We start from the raw sequence: 19,184 nt of genomic DNA, 5'->3' as shown, positions 1-19,184 counted from the left end.
AAACTCCCAGAAAGTAGCCGAAAGAAATAAGACTAGATTTGATAGTAAAGTGACAGCTTCAAGTCTTGAAATTGGAGACAGAGTCTTAGTAAGGAATGTACGACTACGTGGCAAGCACAAACTTGCAGATAAGTGGGAAGCCGATGTCCATATTGTAGTCAAACGTGCTGGAGACCTCCCTGTCTATACTGTTAAGCCAGAAAATAGAGAAGGTCCCACACGTACACTGCATCGTGATCTCCTCCTTCCATGTAGTTTTCTTCCAATGACAGAAGAGGAAGAGCCTCCTCAGCCCAAACCTGTCCGAAGGCCGAGAACACGTCAGACAGCAGGTGTCAGTGAAACTGAGGTTGCTGATTCAAGTGATCTGGAGGATGACGGTGTAGTCCACTGGTTCCATGAATCCCCTTCTCAAAGCACCACTAGATTCACCGCTGTCCACGACCATCCAAACACTCAGATAGAAGGAACTACAAAGACAAATCCTGATTTCCTACTGGAATCTACTTCAGTCCATCAGTCAGTTGATGAAACTCACTCACCTGAAATCCCGGATACTGAGGAACAGGACGTGACAAATCCTGCTGATGCAGAAGACCTAGATGAGATAAATACAAAGGGAAAAGACACTCCTGCTGATCACTTACCTCCAGAAAACTCACCTGATGGAGGAAATGTCTCAGCAGAACCTGAAAATGCAAGTCTATCTAAAGCACCTTGTGAACCTGTTGATATCCTGCACACTCCTGATGAGCCATGTCACACATCTGATGTGCCAGGAGGCGAAGAGGAACGTCCAGGACCAAGCAGTGCATCTGATGAGATGGAAATCAGGGAAAACACAAATGTTAATACAGACACGACCAATGACGTATCAGACAATCAAATTGATAATGACAATCAGGAAGCTGAAAGCTTTCTCAGACGATCACAAAGACACAGAGAGAGGCCCAAGAAATTTCATTATCCTCAGATAGGCAACCCTTTAATTTCTATAGTACAAGCACTTTTTCAAGGTCTAAGTGTAGCCTATACTGATGTTTTAAGTGAGATTAATGGTCCTGACTCAGACTCTGGTCAACCACCCCCTGTAGTGACTACACAGCCTAGTTGTGCATGCAACGGGACGTGCATGGGTTCAAGAGGGGAGGGTGTAACCCAGGTCACAAATAAGATATAAAAACAGTCTAATCCTTAAATAGAAAAGTCACATGTACAATACAATTGAAATGATAAAACAGCAGTACATTATTCTCTCTCATGCCTGTCTGAACCAGGTCACAAAGAGTTAACAAAACCCAGGAAGTGCCTTAGCCAATGAGAAATAACAGCACTGAAGTGCCTTAGCCAATCAGAGCGCCGATCCTAGCACTGTTGACAAGCTAGATTTTACGTTAGTCAAACGCTGGGAGACGCAGTGGAGAGAGGACCTGTGCTGCTGAACGGTAAAAATGCAACACAGATAAAACGTAGAAAACACAATCTAAAGTTGTCAAATCAGAATGGTAACAGCCTGTACTTTGTTGTAAGCTTGTAGATGCCTGTGTGAGAAGCCTTGCTCACCGAAACCGACCGAACAAACCAGAGGAACTCCCGAATTGGTGAGTCACGGAAGAAATAAATAATTAATGCTGCGCCATGAGGTGCAGGCTAAGCTAGCGAGTTTCAAGTCACTAGGCCTGGAGCTAACAACATTAGCATTGAATGATGAACACTACAGTGCAATTAGCTGACTGTTTAGCTCAACTAAAGTCAAGCTGGTTGACAACTCAACTGAGAAGAGTATGAAAAACGTTATGTGGAGTGTTTTATTGCTCAATGTTTTAAGCTGCTTTCAAGCTGCTACACTGTTTACTAGTCTAGAAGCAACATGAGTCATGTTTTGTGAAGTATTTTATTTATTGCACTGTGAAAGATGATGCAATTCATTTAGCATTTATTTGTTGCACTGTAAAAGATGATGCAATTCATTTAGCATTTATTTGTTGCACTGTAAAAAATAATTACATTAATATTAAGCTAAAAAGACACTTTATTTCATTTTGCTCAGGAATTCAATTGCTGTAAAGGTTATTTAAAATGTGTTGAATATACAATTTACATTATAATTTATACATGTTTTGGTGAAGTTAAAAGAATGATTAATTCCTGATCAGAAAAAGGATTGAAAGACATTTGATTGATCGAACAATTCTGGCCATGTCAATGACTGCAGGTCAGGTTTTTTGAGTCGATTTGAAGTTCGATGGCGAGCCAACCCCAACCCAGATGAGACCCCTGGATTGATGATTCCTGGATTCCTGGATTGATGATTCCTGGATTCCTGAAGGTCCCTGAGTAGAACCCAGAGCCCAGAACTGCCAACCTTACCCCTCTCCTGCCACGGCGGTAGGACGAACAATCATAATCACACAACGCCAGCCCTACTCGTACGCTCAACTTCCCCCTTGCACATCCCAAATCCCAGACTTTGACTTACCTCTCTTTGACTCGACTTGGAAAGACACTTACCTTCTTCATTCTTCTCCAAACACCCCCCGTGCCTATGGAAGGACTGAGCAGTAAACATCACTAGTTCGAGTGAATGGACTGAGTATTCATAGGATCATTTCTGTGCATTCGATTATATTTGATATTGGGGTATTCTTGAACTATTGAATGATTGATTTGAATTGAAAGGTGAAAATATTGAACTGTTACAGTGTTAATATTTATACTTACCTTGGATCCTTGGATTACCTGAAATATTAAAATAGAGATTGATACAGAATTACAGTACTTACCGTATTAGGGTGCACCCGGTCTGAAAATAACCTAGCTGGGAAAGATAGTTGAAAGAACTCAGTGGTTAAAAGCTAAAACAAGAGTGACAAAAGAAAGCTTTGTTAAATAACTGAAACTGAGATATTTTTGTTATTCACTGAAACTGAATTTATGGTTCTTATTTTATTTCATTCCTTTTATTCCTTTAATGTTTTATATAAATACAAGGTACCAGTTCATACGTTCTAACTCCTTGTCTCGTGTGGTCATTGGATGTTGCAAATAGTCACTTTTCTGTCTCCTGTTCGTATCTGGTATCTTCTGATTCTGGTCCAGTATTATTGGTAGTCTTTACTAACTATAACAATTACTGCACTCCCTCCACTACCAGCAGTATTAGGAGGCGTGTGCTACAATTGCTTTGCTGCTTGTTTTTTCGATTATTTTTTTGTAAAGCACCTTGAATTGCCTTTGTGTATGAAAGGTGCTATATAAATAAAATTTTACTTGACTTGACTTGACTTATATGAACGCTGTATCCAGTTTCCACCAGGTAACATGCATCGGCCACATTGACGGTGTCACCCCTACTCTATTAAAACATATCTATCGCAGACCCGTTTTTTTTTTTTAATTATTGTTAGTGAAACTATAACAACACAGCAACTCTTCTGCATATCTCTATCAAATTAAACCGTTTTAAATAGTTTGTTTGAAGCAGTTTCGGCTTCTTGTACCGTCTTTTACTATGGTGGATTTCCCCTAAAAAGGGGCGCGGCCTTGGCGCTGGACGCTTGAAGACGCGGCGCAGTTCTGGTCTATGTCTCTTGCTAGATTTAACAAATCGCAATCAATAAACTTAAATATAATATTAGATAAGAAATAACAACGAAAACACAAGGTAGGCAAGAGCAGATTTTAGCCAGACAAAATAATCTAGCTATTCTAGCTAAGCCGTTTTCCCACATGCGTACCGGAAAATTACCTGTAAGTCAATATCGGACATTTCCCTTCACACTTCGGCTCGCGCATGTGGGAATCTATCAGCGAATTTGCCTGTATGTTGTGGGGGCGGGGGGAGGGGGGAGCTTATTTGGGGGGTCGGCAAAACTCGAAATAAGTTCGCTTGTCAGTTGTCACACAATAAATCACACTCGTTTGACTTAAGAGCAGCGTCAAGCCGCCAGCATAATCAACACAGCCGATTTCCCCCTCCCCTCTCTGCTCGAGAGCAGCAGCCACAGACAGACACAGCGAGAAAGGCTTGCAAGCTGCTCAACGCTTGTATGTATGTAGAGAAAGCAGACTGGCTTCGTTTGATGTGTCCGGGGTTGCCTTCGGAAATCAGCAAGCTGACATAGGCTACTGCTCTTATTAGGCTATCACAAGATCATTTCGCCAGTTTGCTTTAATGTGCGCGAATGATTAGATTATGCCCGCTGGAACATTAAGCAACGTGTATAGGCTACTTCTCGCCCATGATTGAAGGACCGCTGTCGCGGAAAATGACTGGAACCGTTTCCACTTGCGTCCCCTTAAGAGCATACCGGTCTTCTGACTAGGTCGAAAGTGGTGAAATGTCGGGGACGACGGGGTCGCGCTTATACCGGCATGGCGCCTTTCTCACATGCAGGCATTAGACCACATTCTGGTCATTTTGCGGTACAAAGCGCATGTGGGAAAAGGGCTCTAGTTGACCCAACACGCCAACCTTCACCCTGAATCCACACAATGAAAAACTCCCAATCTAGATCTAGATCTTATTTATTTGTACAGACCACATTCTCCACTGCAGCGGTAGCATTGGATTTGTCCTTTTTCATCTAGTTAGCATGTTTCCCATCATGCCCGTGTTCTCACAGCCCTCTGGCCACATGATGAGTGTTCTCCGTGGTCAAAGCTTTGAGGTCATCAGCCTCTCATGTTCTCCTCGCCTCGGAGCGTGGATTTAAAGAAACTTGGCACGGGATGAAGAGCAGATGAGTCGCTCCTCTGCGACCTCTGAAATATCAAACTCGGCTCTGAGATACCAACATTCCTTATTATATCCAAATTATGATATTTAATCATCGCGGATTTGCATAGTTGACTTCTGGAGAATACTGATAGGTTTCTAACTGATACTTAAATATCTTGTTTTTTTCCCATCTCACGCCCACTGGTGTCATGCCAGCGGGGCACATACCACCCGCACATATCAAACACCTCACAGTTTAATGAAATACCTCAACATTTAAATAAACAGGGGTTGTTTGTTTCTTTGCATTTGGAATGGTTAGTCATTCATTGTGAAGCTGAATTGATGTAATAGAAAGAACCTGCCTCAGTCAAGTTGGTTTATTTACACATAGCCCTAATTCACAAGGACTTTACAGACAATGTGTCTAGCTAGATCTACCAAACACAATCAATAAAGGCAATTGAAACGACATATATAAGAAGACAAAGAACAACAGAGAAAACACAAGCTAGGCAAGAGCAGATTTCTAGTTGAGTGAATCCACACTCCTCACGTTTTAGTTCCTTCCACCTGAGAAAATGCTGCAAGCACCAATCTGGAAATAATTGTGATAATATCTATGCTCTCTACTGATTAGCATTTTGGGCATGTTTGTGTGAAGTTTTCCCCCCAGCCAAGCTGGCAGCTCTGTTTCTGAAATGTCTTGTTTTGGGCTTGACCTATAGTTATAGACCGCTCCATAGCGCATGTTTGATCCCTGTAAAAGTCGATGTGATGTGTCCATAACAGCCATGTATCCTGTCCAAGTATCCTTGAGCAACACAATGCTCATAACAGACTCCAGCAAGGCTTCGCTCACACTGCAGATTGAATCGTCATACTGTAAAAAGGAAAAAAGTGAACAGCTGCATATATATATATGCATATATATATATATATATATATATATATATATATATATATATATACATTACATTACATTACATTACGTCATTTGGCAGACGCTTTTATCCAAAGGGCCCAGATGGAGCCTGAAAAGGTGTGTCTTTAGTCTTTTCCGAAAGATTGGCAGTGATTCAGCTGTCCTGACCGAAGGTGGAAGCTCGTTCCACCATTGAGGTGCCAGGGACGAGAAGAGTCGAGATCGGGATGAGCGACTTTTGAGCCCCCGAAGCGAGGGAGGGGCGAGGCGTCCTGCACTGGTGGAGGAGCGAAGGGAGCGCTAAGAGGTTTGGAACCTGACCATAGATTGCAGGTACAGGGGAGCTGACTGGTGTACTGCCCTGTAGGCCAGTACCAGTGTCTTGAATTTGATGCGTGCCGAGATGGGAAGCCAGTGGAGGTCTTGGAAGAGGGGAGTGACATGAGAGAATTTGGGTTGGTTGAATACCAGACGGGCTGCAGCGTTCTGAATGAGCTGAAGCGGTCGGATGTCGGTGGCAGGTAGGCCGGCCAGGAGCACGTTGCAGTAGTCCAGGCGAGAGATGATAAGTGACTGGACCAGGAGTTGAGTCGCTTCCTTGTGAGAAAGGGACGGATTTTGCGGATGTTGTAGAGGGAGAACCTACAGGAGCGTGCTGTCGCAGCTATGTTGGCTGAGCAAGACAGCTGGTTGTCAAGGATCACCCCAAGGTTTTTAGCTGTTTGGGAGGGAAGTATAGTGGTATTGTCAATGGAGATGGAGAGATCAGCGAGAGGGCAGTCTTTCCCTGGGAGGAAGAGTAGCTCTGTCTTACCAAGGTTGAGCTTGAGGTGGTGGGCAGACATCCAGTCGCCAATGTCTTTGAGGCATATATAACTTAATTTGGTACTAACATGTAAATTGATCATACATACTGTAAGGGAATATTAGATGGCCCAAATACACCCCCAACTGCAGCAGTGAGCAGCAGGACTGTGGCTGTATATACTGGGCAGCTGCCTGGGATGAATGTATGGAATTTTAATGAATGTGAAGTACGGCAAAGTATACGTGTTTGGCAAAGCTATATGTACTCTATATATACACAGTATACACACTCATGCATGTTTTATCTAACACACACAGGCTACATGATGAGGCTACCAAACAGAATCCACCGGGATAATAAGCACATTTAATCATATTCATAAAGTATTTATTGATCTAGTCTTTAAATATTTACGTTTTCTATTTCTATTCCAACCACCTCCTTCACATGACAGGATTAGTTGAGGATTGAGGTCCTCTTTGAATGTTGAATGGAAAAAGAACAGTCACAGTCTATATTTGAGGTGTTTACAGCCTCTTACAGTGAGAGAGTAGCCAACGACTAAGCTCTGTCTCAAGTGTGATATGCTCTCTCTTTTCTCTACACACACACACAGACAGACAGACACACACACACACACACACACACACACACACACACACACACACACACACACACACACACACACACACACACACACACACACACACACACACACACACACAGACACACACACACACACACACACACACACACACACACACACACACAGACACAGACACACACACACACACACACACACACACACAGACACACACACAGACACACACACACACACACACACACACACACACACAACACAGATATTGGCATTCATATCTTTTACCCACAGATGCATGTACCCTGAACAACACACACACACACCTCACACCGAAACAGGTGCCAATTACCCCCTGCCACTTTGAATTGGCACTAACATGGCCGCCGTGTAATAAGGTCAGTCCGCCGGGTCAGCGCTGGGACATGGGGCCATGTCAGCTGACCGACGTGATGTCAGGAGTACGGCCTCAGGTGAAAGTGACAGCACGGAGAGATGCAGAGGGGCAGAAAAGCTGATTTCTCTGTAAAAAAAAAGGAAAGAAAACGATACTCATTTGTATTCTTCACCTTGTAGACAAGCAAGCAACAAAAAGAACAGTGTCACACTGTTTATATCTGTAAGTTATGTTATCTAATCTTTGACACAAAGCGGTTAGATATTTGTTTGACTAACGGAACTATTTAAAATTGAGTATTAGATACTTTTCAGCCATACTATTTCAGCTATAGTGTGATCCTTAATTGATATTGGCCTAGAAGGGACTCTAACCCCCCATGACAAACCCACCTGCCACCATAGATAGCTCTCTCTCTTCACCATATATGTTTGCATGTATGATATATGTGTGTTGAAGGGCATAGACTTAATGTGGTGTGTGTGTGTGTGTGTGTGTGTGTGTGTGTGTGTGTGTGTGTGTGTGTGTAGGTAGGTGTGTGTGTGCTTGTGCTTGTGTGTGTATGTGTGTGTGTGTGTGTGCACATGCTGCTGACAGGCTTATGCCAGCCCGCCTCCATAAGACATTGCGTGATGATTCATGAACATGAACATACAGACACGCTAAGTGTTTGTATCAATATAAACATGTCTCATTCACTTTGAAGAGGTCTAATGTGTTCTAATGAGCATACAGGCTACGTGTGTGCTGCACATGTACGTGAGCGTGTGTGTGTGTGTGTGTGTGTGTGTGTGTGTGTGTGTGTGTGTGTGTGTGTGTGTGTGTGCGTGCGTGCGCGTGTGTGTCCGTAGACATGCATGCTAATGTGTTCTTGTCAAAGCGGCTCCTAACTGAAGGTGTCCCAAAGCGTTTGTTGTGGTGGCTGCAAATAAATGAATGATGCTAGACACAAACGCAAACAGTGGGAAATGCAGACAGAGTGAGACAGATGAAGACAGATAGAGGCAGAGAGAGAAGCAGCTCAAGTTAAATGCCCCCATATCAACATGGCAGAGCCACTGTGGCTAATAGGCCTCTAAAGGCACCTCCTTTTTCACCGCAACCGCCTATTCCCCGAGGCTGCAAGAGTCCAATGTGTGTAAGAGAGAGAAAGAGAGAGAAAGAGAGACAGACTCATGGAGCTGAGAGAGAAAGAGAGACAGACTCATGGAGCTGAGAGAGAAAGAGAGACAGACTCATGGAGCTGAAGAGAAAGAGAGACAGACTCATGGAGCTGAGAGAGAAAGAGAGACAGACTCATGGAGCTGAGAGAGAAAGAGAGACAGACTCATGGAGCTGAAGAGAGAAAGAGAGACAGACTCATGGAGCTGAGAGAGAAAGATCTACCGCTCAATGCACCGGTCCTCACAAGGAAAACAACAACATTGGACGATTTTCAAGGTGGTTAAAACAACCGATGTTTAGGAATGCGACCTCTTGTGGTCGTGTGAGTACGTGCATATGTGCAGTGCATACATACGCCAGAGTCGGGAGCTAGTTATCTTCCTAGGGGGTAAAGATAACATGAACTCACGATTCTTCAAGGTCTTTCCCGTTATCCATCGTGGACTGGCTCTGGACCGGGGCGCGGCTGGCTTGGCGATACCCAGCTCCGTGGCGTCGGTGTGAGTTGGACCATTTTGAATGTGAAGTGCAGAAGTGTTGCATGTAGATTATCCGAGTCTATTGTTGGGTCCAGAAGTTGCATCAAAGTCTATCGTGTCATGCGCCGTTGCTTGCCACACCCGTAGCATTCGCTAGTAGTTGACAAACAGTCTTCATTAACTGTGCTGCAGAAGTAGCGGCACAGCTAATGAAGACTGTTCATCAGCTCCACCAGGTGTGCGTATCAGTGTTTCCACACACGACCAGCTGTCCTCAATAGCTTGTTTTCCACCACGTGATTCGGATGATGTCTCCGTGACGTCTGAGCGGCAGCTCTCACAGAGCTAACTGTACTATGGAGAATGGAGGAAAGTGAGTATGCAAGAGGTTGGATGCCGCTCCACACTGCAGGTATCGCCAGAAGATTGCAAAACATATAGAATATGATCCATATGCAATGAAGAGAAGCGGTTTTTCCAGCAACTTGTCCGATTTTGCGAGTGCTTTCCTATCGCTTCCTATGTAGCCTGCTGCTGGTTGCCCACTGACATGATCACGTGGTTTGCAAACAAGCCAATGGTCAAAACACCCCGGTCACCATCTTGATGTGACGTCACCAAACGCGACCAGCTGTCCTCAATAAACAGTAGCTTCACGTGAGACCACCAAATCTCCCCGGTGTCACTTGCTGCTTCGCTCCTCGCAGTCTGCTGTCGGCGTCCTAACAGAGTCCTTTAATATTAGATAGAGACACCCCAACTTCCAGTCACTTCCTGTATCTGTGCCACTGCCACGCCCCCTTAGGAGACTGGTCAGCCAGTAAAGTTGCATACCATTGACAGACAGTCAATCACGATAACCACACCCATTTAGGAGAATGGAAGAGTATAATTTCTTCCAATTGGGCCTGGAGTGTGTCTCTATCTAATATAAAAGGTCTCTGGTCCTAATCAATCTCGTGTGTCTCCCTTCTTAGGTATCTCACAGGCTGCCAGTGCGCAGCCGTTAAATCGAGACAACATGACCTTTATCCCGTATGTAGTTATGAGACTTTCCCTAGAGCTGCTCTATGCCTCCACCTAGTGTTCCCCTAAATCCATATCATCCTACTGTAGATGTGCACGTATCTAGCACTGTCAGCAAAATCCTAATAAGCACTAAAACCAAATGGGAAAGATGGCACTCTAAAAATCAAGGAAATTATCTCAGACTAATCTCCTGTCTGAAGGGTGTAGCATAACATATTGCATAACACATTGTTTCGGTATTTGAGGAATGGTTGGAATGCTGAGACCTAAGCAACTGCAACACTGGAACAATTTCCAACTTTCCTTTCTGATTTTTACACACACTTTCTCATTTCCCATTCCTTCCCACTTCTACAATTGATTAATTTCTAATCAGTGACACCTGTGTTCATGAAGTATTCATATTTAACCTTTTTCTTTTTGTATTTCTATCGATAACCACTGGAAAAAGATAATAAGACAACATATCAAAATTCAAGATACACAACATAGAAACATACAAGAATCAATATAGCAGCACAGTATGTATGAGCGAGTGGAATGTGAAATCAATTTATTCATTAGTTAATTATCAATGAATTATTCATCCTTGTAATGTATTCCATCTGATAACTGCTGTTTTGTGTTTTTCTGTTCTATTTTTTTTTATTAACTTCAAATTCTCTTCCTGAAAATGTTCACAGGATTTGACTCCTGCTATTAAACCCTTGAATAACCCTTGAATAATCAGAAGCAGAATGACTTTACATTACTGTCCAGAGAATTGTCTCGTGTTGTTCAGGGAGGTTGGAGCGATAGGAGTTCCTGTGAGAAAGAGAATAATGGCCAATAATAATAATAATAATAATAATAATAATAATAATAATAATAATAATAATAATAATAATAATAATAAATTCAATTCAAAATCACTGTAAAGTAGAAAAATACAATAAAAAGCATTACGGGGAAAAAAGAATAAAAAGGGTGTAAAACAGTTATGAGATAGTGCTATCCTGAACCCAGGCCGAGATGCGTTTTTAGTCTGTTCTAAAGAGATGCGTTTTTAGTCTGTTCCAATATTTCTGACAATAAATAACACACACACACACACACACACACACACACACACACACACACACACACACACACACACAAAATTACATTGATTTGACCTGCCCAGAGCAGTTTAACAGTGGCTTCTGCTGGGGTACGGCACCAATCCCTTCCTTTTAGGCATTTAATTGCTCACTCGTGCTCACAGTCAATTAGTGTAGTACCACTTATAGCCTCACCTTTAGGACATAAATGATGATGTCACAATGTCTCTGACCTCATTGTGATTTCATCTACGATCTCACTCGAGCACACTACAGCTCACGCTGCTATAGTCTCATCTTACATAGACCAATGACAGCTCATGCTGCTATGACATCACTGAAGAATGTCTATGACCTCAATAGTGTCATCAGTGAATAATGTCACTCAAGCCATCAGTGCTACTGTATCACTGATGACATCCCTGCTATGATGTCACAATGTCTATGCCCTAAGTTGTGATGTTATCAGTGATGTATAATAAAGGTTGAATAAATAATCATTTCACTGATTCCATCACTGATGACATCACAATGTCTGTGATGTCAACAGTGATGCCTTGGCTAAGGTAATGTGTAATCCTACATATATATATATTGTGATAACAGCTGATTTTCAGCCTTAGGTGGCGCTGTGCACATTGACTTCTCTGTTTCGGTAAGTCAGAGGGTCTCATTGTGTCTTGAGGTGAGGTGAGCTGCCCCCTAGTACTTGCCAATGCTGGATCTGGAAGTGGTGCCTGAGAGATCACTAGGAAATGAGCAATGGGAATTTGCCTTAGGGATGCCATTGGCCCAGGCCATCTCTATTCTGCAGAAACACTGCCGCATCAAGACTGTCCAGATGCTATACAGTGAACAGAGGCCACTCAGTCATGACCTCATTCTGAACTTGCCTCAGGATGGAATGAAACTGCTGTTTGACGCCGCAAATCAAAGACTCAAGGTGCTTGAAGTGTATGACCTGAGCAAAGTAAAGTTGAAATACTGCGGAGTCCACTTTAACTCTCAGGCCATTGTCCCTACAATAGAGCAAATAGACAGGTCATTTGGAGCTACGCATCCTGGAGTTTACAATGCTGCAGAGCAGCTGTTCCATCTCAGTTTTCGAGGCCTGTCCTTCTCCTTCCAACTGGACTCATGGAACGAAGCTCCCAAGTACGAGATTCCCAAGTATGAGATTCCCCACGGGGCCGTGGTCAAGAGGATGCACATATACACTGGCAACAACCTACAAGATACAAGATCTCCAGTGATGCCATTGCCTTGTTTCCTTGGTAATGTGTATGCAAAGTGTGTGGATGTCCTGAGAGATGGGGCAGGGCCTCTGGGACTCAAACTCTGTCTTCTCACTGTATGCTGCGGTCCTGGGGTAATGGCTGATGCTAAAGTGAGATCCCTGGAGAGGAACGTCTACTTTGGAGACTCCTGTCAAGATGTACATGCGGTCCTGGGCTCACCAGACAAAGCCTTCTACAAGTCTGAGGATAAGATGAAGATCCACTCTCCATCGCCTCACAAGCAGGTCCCTTCAAAATGTAATGACTACTTCTTCAACTATTTCACGCTCGGAGTGGATATCTTGTTTGACTCTACAAGTCACCTGGTCAAGAAGTTTGTCCTGCATACCAACTACCCAGGACATTACAATTTCAACATATATCATCGATGTGACTTTAAAATTCCACTAGTCATCAAGAAAGAAGGAGCTGATTCTCAGGTGGAAGAGTGCATTTTAACCACGTACAGCAAGTGGGATCAGATTCAAGAGCTTCTGGGACATCCCATGGAAAAGCCTGTGGTGCTGCACAGGTCATCATCAGACAATAACACCAACCCCTTCGGCTCCACCTTCTGCTTCGGACTGCAGAGGATGATCTTTGAGGTGATGCAGAATAACCACATAGCATCAGTGACCCTTTACGGTGCTACGCGGACCACCAGCCAACCCCCAGCCGAGTCTACTAGTAGTGCCCACTTAACACGTACCCTACCAGAACCACACCCTCCCGAATCTAGTACTTCTACCGTCTCAATTTGTAACACAGAGCCAGCTCCTGCAGGCCTGGCCAGATTCTTAACCAAATAGACCTAACCCAGAATGCGGTTCTGGGTTAGGTCTATTTATTCTTGCCCTGGTCTAAGTACTAATTGAACATAATCATAATCAATCAATAATATAATCGTGGAGATAACCAGAACTACCCGGAACCAAATCAGGACCGGCATGAATTTAGTACCAGCTGGTGAGCGAGTCACAACGTCTGTTGTGTCGTAAGAGTTGACTCTTCCCGTCAGATGCAACCAACTACACTCCCAAGATGTTCCCCAGTATTTGGTGGCATGGTACTGCTGCACTGATGATTACATGAAACTCCTCATGATATTTGCTGGGAGAATATTGCATGATGGCAGTGCTGCAAATTGACAAAGAACCCTACATCCTAATAGAAGCCAGCCTTTCCCGACCCAGCGGGTGGCTGGCACCGCCCAAATGTCTAACTAGAACTATAGTTTTGGTTTAGTCTAAGAAAGAAGGCAGTGGAAAACATCAGGAGCTCACTCAACTGATGCTTCTTTACGTTGTGCAACAATAAGGGGCATAGTGGGGGGTAAACATAAGTCAACTTAGTTTACCCGCCACCTCTTTGAAATGAGTTTACTCACCCATTTTCAGATCAACTCTATCAATCAATGAGGGGAAGCAAGGTGGGTAAACTACTGAGCGATAGTTTACCCACCTCTATTTACCACAACAATGTATCGTTACAGTTTGTGGTTGTCCTTTCTAGATGTGAATGGGCCTTTAGCTCAGTCATTCCCTCATCATAACCTCCAAGTGCAGTCTGCATCTTATTTGCGTAGTCTATGATACATGTAACTGAATAAATTATTTGTATTAATTACGATTCACACACACAAATGTCATCACTAATGTCACTGATGCAACCATAGCGGGTGCTACAGTGACATTTTACGCCTTCACACTCACAGACCCATTGTGACACTGATGATGTCACAATGTATACAAAAAGTGTGCCCATGGCACATCATCTCCACGATTAATTGTTGACACCCCAGATTATAATCTAGGGGTGTCAACAATTATTCGAAGATTGATTGGTGTGTGTGTGTGTGTGTGTGTGTTTGTGTTTGTGTGTGTGTGTGTGTGTGTGTGTGTGTGTGTGTGCGCGCGTGTGTGTGTGTGTGCGCGCGTGTGCGTGTGTGTGTGCTATAATTTTGCTACTGATTCCTTAGTTATCCAGAGGCCAAGCTGTGTCTTTACACAGGTTACAATCATAGCTGACTGGGACAGAGGGAAGTTTAGGCTTCTAAGTGTTTTAGATTCACTTCGGAGGCTTTGCTCATTTGGGAGCAGCAAGCTCAGTCACTTTCAATTCAGAGATACATGACAAGTGATCACCAGAGAACAAAAAATATGATCTTTTTTGTCCTCAAGCACCATCAGATGTTACTGACAGCTGAGTACACCAGTCCTGGGACAGGGTGTTGCTCTTTTAACTCCGGAGAAGTGATGTGACAGGTGCAACTGGGGTGCATTTTAGCATTTTTCTCTGTAGCTTGCCTTGTAGACATGACTGTGAGCAAGCAGGCCCCAGCTTAACTCAGCAGGCACACGCTTTCAACATGTGTTACTGTTCAACATAGAGGCACTGCCCCTCGGAGGTGTTTGTTTCTTTGCCGCAAATGAACAATTAATAACCAACTGTTTTGACTATTTGTTTCGTAGCAACCAGGCTCTTGTTAGGAGGCTAAGCACTGGCAGGCTATTTTCAGCCTTCTGTTGCTCTTGGGATGCACAGACAATGCTGCAATGTTAGAGAAAGAGGAAGGTGGAGAAAGAGCCGTCAAAGCAGCAGATTAGAGATGAAAAGGGGGAAACTGGAGTATTGAAACACATACTGTATCGAAACGTTCAAAAAGACATGTTGAGAAGGCAGTGGTGCTGCTGAACACATCAACGTGCAAGCCCCAAACCAAAACTCGCCCTCATCTTCTGGGCTGATCTCCTCCACTCATGGTACCCTCATCCCCGGAAGCTGATGTTCTGCAGTTGTGACAAGGATAGTGTTATTGTTGGAGGTGATGCACCTCACCAAGGTTAAGTCAGACCTCATCACAGCGCTGGTGTGAGAGCGATGCAGTTCTGCGAGCGGTGCCAGCGGAGCGGGGATGGCAAAGGTTGCGTAATAATGTTCTGATGAGCTGCGGTCCGACTCGCTGACTCACTGCCTAGCTGCTTTTTTTGGTGGTCCTGTATACATGTATAAAGCTTATGGGCGTATAGTGTTAAACTAGGTGAGGGATGCTCCTGTACCATGAGCATGGCACTACTACTGCCAAGGTTAGAGGTTTCATTCCCTGTGTGTGCGCACATCTGGCCACTCTGGATAAAAGCATCCATCAAATGCTTTGTTAATTCTCTCAAATGTTTTCTGGCAGTAAAGCACATGTCCAAAAGCTATGATGCTGTCTTAGGCTGCACCTCTGAAAGCAGAAGGTGCGTGCGTGCGTGCGTGTGTGTGTGTGTGTGTGTGTGTGTATGTGTGTGTGTGTGTGTGTGTGTGTTTGTGTGTGTGCATGCGTGCGTGTGTGTGTGTGTGTATGCGTGCATGCGTGCGTGCGTGTGTGTGTGTAGGCCTGTGTGAGAGACAGAACAACAGAAAGGTGAAGATAAAGATGTGCAGCATTTTCAAAATCATGCCTGACTGGTAGATGGCATTGAATACAGCCAACCAGTGTGGGTGCAAACTGCTCATTCATACCAGTATTTTCTGTTTCTTCGTACATTATGAACTCAAACCAGCCCACCCATAACTATTTTAACTAGAGTATACTCTAAATATACTCTAAACTGTTAAACATGAGCAGCCAAGCTTGTGAAGATCCTGTGGCTTCTGCAGATATCATTTGCTCAGTTTTTTTCCCCCTGATGGATGTTCACGCCTTCGCCCACCTGAACGTCCTGTCAGGCTGTTGCTATAGATATCCACACAGAGCACAGGGAGAAGGAGAAGAATGAGACGATGTGAGGAGAAGAAATGAATGAGGAGGAGATACGGCAGGAGAGAGAGAGATGAGACAAAATGTCGACAGAAAATGGGGAACAATAATCCAGCTGGGAGTTTATCAAGAGTGAGAGAACATGTGAACGCGAGGAGGGGAGAAAAAGACGAGAAACGAGGGAATAATGGCCGACGGAGAGCGAGAGAATGAGCTCTCTAGCTGTCAGCACATCAAAGCTTAGTCGTGTCATTCTCATCTCCTCAGCTCCTCAACCTAATGAGCCAAGTGCCTATTCAATGGCTCCTGTATACAGCCGCACCCTCGCACCGCCATTAGGTCTGCGTTATAGACCATTTATCAGCCCGTACAGCGGCACTTCCATTTCCATTCACTGTTGTCAGGTTGTCTGCACCCTTCATCCTGTCAACTCGCCTCCTCCTCACTGACTGTCTCAGTAGTCAACTCGCCTCCTCACTGACTGTCTCAGTAGTCAACTCTCCTCCTTACTGACTGTCTCAGTAGTCAACTCTCCTCCTTACTGACTGTCTCAGTAGTCAACTCGCCTCCTCACTGACTGTCTCAGTAGTCAACTCACCTCCTCCTCACTGACTGTCTCAGTAGTCAACTCGCCTCCTCACTGACTGTCTCAGTAGTCAACTCGCCTCCTCACTGACTGTCTCAGTAGTCAACTCTCCTCCTTACTGACTGTCTCAGTAGTCAACTCTCCTCCTTACTGACTGTCTCAGTAGTCAACTCGCCTCCTCCTCACTGACTGTCTCAGTAGTCAACTCTCCTCCTCACTGACTGTCTCAGTAGTCAACTCGCCTCCTCCTCACTGACTGTCTCAGTAGTCAACTCTCCTCCTCACTGACTGTCTCAGTAGTCAACTCACCTCCTCCTCACTGACTGTCTCAGTAGTCAACTCGCCTCCTCACTGACTGTCTCAGTAGTCAACTCGCCTCCTCACTGACTGTCTCAGTAGTCAAGTCGCCTCCTCACTGACTGTCTCAGTAGTCAACTCGCCTCCTCACTGACTTCAGTAGTCAACTCTCCTCCTTACTGACTGTCTCAGTAGTCAACTCGCCTCCTCACTGACTGTCTCAGTAGTCAACTCGCCTCCTCACTGACTGTCTCAGTAGTCAACTCGCCTCCTCCTCACTGACTGTCTCAGTAGTCAACTCGCCTCCTCACTGACTGTCTCAGTAGTCAACTCTCCTCCTCACTGACTGTCTCAGTAGTCAACTCACCTCCTCACTGACTGTCTCAGTAGTCAACTCTCCTCCTCACTGACTGTCTCAGTAGTCAACTCTCCTCCTCACTGACTGTCTCAGTAGTCAACTCGCCTCCTCACTGACTGTCTCAGTAGTCAACTCTCCTCCTTACTGACTGTCTCAGTAGTCAACTCTCCTCCTCACTGACTGTCTCAGTAGTCAACTCTCCTCCTCACTGACTGTCTCAGTAGTCAACTCTCCTCCTCACTGACTGTCTCAGTAGTCAACTCACCTCCTCACTGACTGTCTCAGTAGTCAACTCTCCTCCTCACTGACTGTCTCAGTAGTCAACTCACCTCCTCACTGACTGTCTCAGTAGTCAACTTGCCTCCTCACTGACTCTCAGTAGTCAAATCGCCTCCTCACTGACTGTCTCAGTAGTCAAAGGCTTGAGGCGTCTTTACTCATGACACAACATGATGTTTGGTTGACGCTACATGACGATGATGACGAAGTTTGGACACAAATTTTCCTTTATTTTCACATTTTAGCAAAAAGCAAAAGACATCAGAACTAGGAAATAACACAAATGGAATTATGTTTGAGTTTGAGTTTGAGTTTGAGTTTGAGTTTAATCATTCTGACTTGCAATACATGATTGAATTATGCAGAATGTACACTCGAAAAAACAACAACAAAAAAATACACATACATTATGCATTGTTAAAACAGACCCCAACATCAAAAATACAATCAACGCTACAGCCCATTAAAAAGCCTGACGCCACAGGAGATGGTGGAGTTTCTCAGTCTATTTGTTCTGGTTTTTGGCAAAGACAACTGATTGCCTCTGCGCAGAACACGGCCAGTCCTTTCTTCCTTACTAGGAGGGAGGATGTGGTGGAGTGGGTGGTTAGGCTGGTGCATGTCCTGAATCAGCTTCACAGTGGCCTGTTCTCTTCCTGTCTGCAGATCAGGGAGATGCAAAGAGATGTCCTTGAACCTCATCATTATTTTGACAGCCCTTTTCTGAACCCTGTCCATGGTGGCTCGTTGTTTAGCCGTACAGCCCACAAGCAGTACACTCCCATATTGTAGACATGGTCTGATCAGTGTGTTATAGATATCAACCAGGTCTTCTACAGGGAGCCCATTTCTTGACATCACAGTGAGAAAATGTGCAGTTACCAAAAAAGTGTTAAAGAAATTAAAAATATCTTACTTTTTTGTTTGTTTTTTAAGTAGCTGCCCTTTGCCTTTTCTTGGGAAAGAAATGCAGACATAGAACACATTTCAAGCATTTAAGCATAAGACTTTAAATCAAAATGGCTTTAAGAGAATGAAAAAAGTACATTCAATCAGGTATGTCCAAACTTAAGACTGGTAGTTATTAATCGGGCCGATGCACTTTACCTTGGTGTTTCACTGTACGTCTCAGGGAGATGCTTGTCTATATCTCGTTGTTGGAGCAATTTAACAATGACAATAAATATACTTGTACTTGTACTGTATATCCAAAGCACCTGGTGGTAAGGTACCATTACTGCATGCTACCTTCATGGGTGTGAATCAAATCAATCAAATGTCTATCCATTAAGATACACAGGGCCAACATCTCTTATCAAGACTGTTGTTCATCTGTATTGGGGATTACTTTGATTGGTGCGGCTGGCTCAGGTGGTCCACCAATCAGAAGGTCGGTGGTAGATCCTCCATTTCGCATGTCGAAGTGTCCTTGGGCAAGATACT

At 44.2% G+C, this 19,184-nt stretch overlaps 1 pseudogene across 1 annotated transcript; it reads left to right on the top strand.

Annotated features, from left to right (window-relative positions):
* The first annotated feature begins 11,914 nt into the window (after window positions 1-11,914).
* Window positions 11,915-13,285, top strand: LOC310786244 (phagosome assembly factor 1 pseudogene; annotated as a pseudogene). Its single transcript has one exon. The product of its transcript is annotated as a phagosome assembly factor 1 pseudogene (transcript).
* Window positions 13,286-19,184: the final 5,899 nt, after the last annotated feature.

The sequence above is a fragment of the Poromitra crassiceps genome (genome assembly GCF_964638095.1).
Source record: "Poromitra crassiceps genome assembly, chromosome: 12".
In the NCBI taxonomy this organism is placed as follows: Eukaryota; Metazoa; Chordata; class Actinopteri; order Beryciformes; family Melamphaidae; genus Poromitra; species Poromitra crassiceps.
Note: the sequence above shows the minus strand (reverse complement) of the source record. Positions and strands in the feature narration are given on the sequence as shown.